The following is a 4,042-nucleotide window of genomic DNA, read 5'->3' on the forward strand; positions in this document are numbered from 1 at the left end:
CTTTCCCTCTCCTCCTCTCTTTGGTATCAACCTGTGCTTGGAAAGGATATGGTTGGGTCAGTCCTACCCTTGTAGGAAGCTTAATGGTAAATAAATTGTTCCTGTGGGCAAGGCTGTGGTTTTCCAGGCTGTGTCTGACTAGGTGGGCGGATCTGCCACATTCTGGGGCATGCATTAGTCATATGTCTAAATCATGTTTTCCAGTAGTACTATTAGTATTAAAACTGACAATTTTATTTCCAGTTGCCTGACTCTTTTGTGTACCTCTCACTTGGTTTAGAGGTCAGGTAGCTGATAGAGTGGTATAAACCCCAAGGGGAACAGTACGTCTTCGGGAGAAAGCAGTTTCCATCTACTATAGATGGTTGGCAGCCTTTCAGGGTAGAGTTTCCAGTTACAGACCCCTGTTCTTAATGGGGAAAAGATATGAAAACGGCAGATGCAGTTAGAAAAGAAGTACACCTAGATCCCTAGGGTCAAAAGTCCCTGCCCTACTGCTCAAATATAGATTTGCTTAATGAACACCATCTTTAAACTTTAAATATACCTTGAAGGAGTAAGTGCATGGATCCTTCACAATGTCATCCACTTACATACTTTAATTAAATAGTCAGATTTGTATCCATCTAATTAAAACATACTAGATTGGCAAATTTAAGTAGCAAAAGCAACACTTTTTAAAACAGTAAATGGGCACCATAGTGTTACTATAAATCAGGGAATGGGTCTTCATAGGATGGGAGAGAGAAGATGATCAAAACAAGAAGGCTGCCACCCTTGCATCTTTTCATAATGTTCTAATGATCTCAGCTTCCAGCTCAACTCCCCCATGTCCCTGAAAATTATCTTCTTTGAGAGATTTTCTACTATTAATAAAGATGAAAAAATAGATATATTTGTAAAAAATGTTTTCATTACAGAAAATCATCTCTGAAATTTTTAGTTATCACTAGATGGCATCCTGAATAAAAATTTATAAGTAAAATTTTAAAAAAGATGGCCAATAACTAAAGAAAATCAATCAGCAAACTTCTTAACTAGTTGGAACCATCAATCACCATCCAGAGTAAGATGCATTAATGACTACTGTTTCTGGAATATCAAGTCACTGTTTCCCTGCTGGGGTGATGCACCTTCTCTGGCCAATGATAAGGATAGAATAAACAATACAAGAAATAGCCTACCTAGAAATCTCAGAATGACTACAGGGCATGAAGAGAGTCAATAGCGGCCATTTTCTAGCACTGACTGGGGCTTTCATCTGAGAAGTGATCATCTGCAGCACTGGTGAAACAATGTGGATAAGCAATCATGTAATATTTCTTAATTTACAGTTATCTAATCAATCCATGGGGGAAGTGACAACTCAGCATTCCCCAGAAACTCTCATGTCATAGGTTCAAACAATTTTACTCGTAAGTCCTATTTGTCCACTCTACGTCATCAGTGTTTTGAGCAAAAGCCTTCACAAGCTCTGTAGAGGAAGCCACTGCTTTAAAGCCTTTTGAATTCCTTTACTCTGAATTTTCTCCTCATAAATGTTATTACCTTAGGGTGGGGTCCTGTTGATAAATTCACCTGGAGCAGAGCTCTGCACAGCTCTGAACAAACATTCAAGGCTACATGGTCACATGCCTCTTTGTTCACCGTTAAATGGATACAACCCATTCGCCACATGTGACAGTTTTCTTCTTTTCTCTCTCTTTTTCCACAAAAGCCTCTCCTCCAGGTCTGGCAAATCTGCATAGTTTTTCCTGAATAACAAACCAAATCTCTTGGTGGCTCTCCATTCTTCTCTATAACCGACGTAAAAATCCTTATTAATCACATGTTGCCTTTTTGTTTGCTTCTATCTCTCTTTATTAAAATAGCTTTACACAAAATGTAACAAGCCAAACCACTGACATATATAAAGAAAAGTTATTTACTTCAAATAGCATTTTATGAAACTCATTCTTTCCTCTCTGATTATCAGTTTCAAAAATATGGTGCCAAAATGAGCCAAACAAACAAAAGTCTTTCCTCTGCACTGAGGCTCGTTTCTGTCTGGTTGTGCTGCATGTTATGAAAGTACACATTCTAATGTTGAAATCTACCTTAAAAAACCAAGTACGTTCCAACCAGTCAAATGGATATTTCTTTATCATCATAGTTCCCTTCCAGAATGTGCTCAAAAGGGGACCGTCACTTGATTTTAGAGACACACCACAGACTCTCTGGTACCCTACTATCTTCTGGGTGCTTCCCCAGGTTCTCATGACTATTACTGAATGAGTCCAGGCTAAAGACAAGAGCAGTCCCGGTTTGGAGACACTGTGCATCCAAAAGCACTGGAGACCGGGAAGCTCTCTCAGGACTGCTTTCAGGGGTCTGACTGGGAACACACTGAGGACATCAAGGGCCTCATTCAACCACTGTGAGAGCCTCTTCCAATACTATTATTCCACACGGGAGTTAAAAGTGATTTTAGGAAGCTAAGGAGATAGCAGGACAAGCCTAGATGATGTGTTATTAAAACAACACGCAGGTATTTCACGAAAAAACTGTCAGGTCAGATTCTCTCTGTATTAGTTTTCTGTTGCTGCATAATAAATTGCCGCAAATTCAGTAGATGTGACTAACAATAAAGTTATTATCTAACAGTTTCTGTGGGTCAACCGTCTGGCACATTTTTACCTAAATCCTTTACTCATGGTCTCACAAGGCTTAAATCAAGATGCTGGCCGCCTATGTTCCCATCTGGAGAATCAGTGAAAAATCTGCTTCCAAGTTCCCTCAGGTTGTTGGCAGAATTCTGACTGAGGTCCCTATTTTCTTGAGAGATGTCAGCCAGGAACTACCCTGAGCAACTAGCAGCCAAGATCAGGTCCTTGCCATGTTGCCTCCTCCATGGACTGCTCACAACATGGCTATTTGCTCCTCAATGACAGGAGGAAAATGACTCTGACTTCTTTTATCTGTGAAGTATAAACTCTCTCTAAAAATCTCACCAAATTAAGTTAGGTTTAACCAGGATGAGGCCCCTTTTATTTACTCAAACTCAACTGACTGGAAATCTTAATTTCATTGGCAAATTCTTCCCAACCTTTGCCATATAACGTAACCTAATAACCATGGGAGTGATATTTCATTTATACATAAATGACATTTGCATTTAAATATCAAAGGGAATGGGATTCAGGGCATGTACATCAGGGACTTAGAAGTTTAGGGACCATGTTGGACCCCTGCCTACCACATCTATGAACCATTAGGCTGCCAACATTTAAGAACTTTTAATAAACAACAAAAATATTATGTCTACATCTTTTATCTACAGATATGACTAAGTGATGTGCTATACAAATACCTGAGATCTGTAAATATTGGAAGCTTGAGAAAATAGCCATCATCACTTCTCCTTCTTATGGTTGTTTCCTAACCCATGTGAGAAGAAGTATACAAGAACTGAGACCAAAATATAGTAAAATTATTAACAGTGAAGTTAGTTGGAGAATGTAGTTTCTTCTATTTCCTTTCTTGATTTAGACTTTGGTATCTCTAGCCTGTCACAGGGAGAAAAGTTAGAAGATGGTGGACATGCTAAAGCAGACTCTGTTTGTCTCTTTGCCAAATGAAGGAAACTTACTTTTTAAAATTGATACCTAAAAGGGAAAGTGAGATGAGAAAGAAATGGACCTTGCTCTGCACTGTTCAAGCTTCAAAGCTGTGGTTCTACCATCTACTAGTTAACAAGGCCTCTAGGTCAGCATGAGCTAAGTTACAATGCCGTAATAAGAAATCCCCAAATCTCAGTGGTTAACACACCAACATGTTGTTCTTGCTTATACTACACATCTAACACTGGGGTTCTCTATTCATCACAGTGACTCAGGGAACCAGGCTGATGGAGACCTTCTCTCAACCCATGCTTCTTCAGCAAGAGGAGCAAGCGGCGAATCACATACTGGCTTTTAACATCCACAGTACAGAGTAACACATGTCACTGCTGCTCAATTTTTATTGACTAAAGCAATTTACATGGCCACAGAAGAGGAAGGAA

The sequence above is a fragment of the Lipotes vexillifer genome, unplaced genomic scaffold (genome assembly GCF_000442215.2).
Source record: "Lipotes vexillifer unplaced genomic scaffold, Lipotes_vexillifer_v1.1 scaffold1111, whole genome shotgun sequence".
Classification (NCBI taxonomy): Eukaryota; Metazoa; Chordata; class Mammalia; order Artiodactyla; family Lipotidae; genus Lipotes; species Lipotes vexillifer.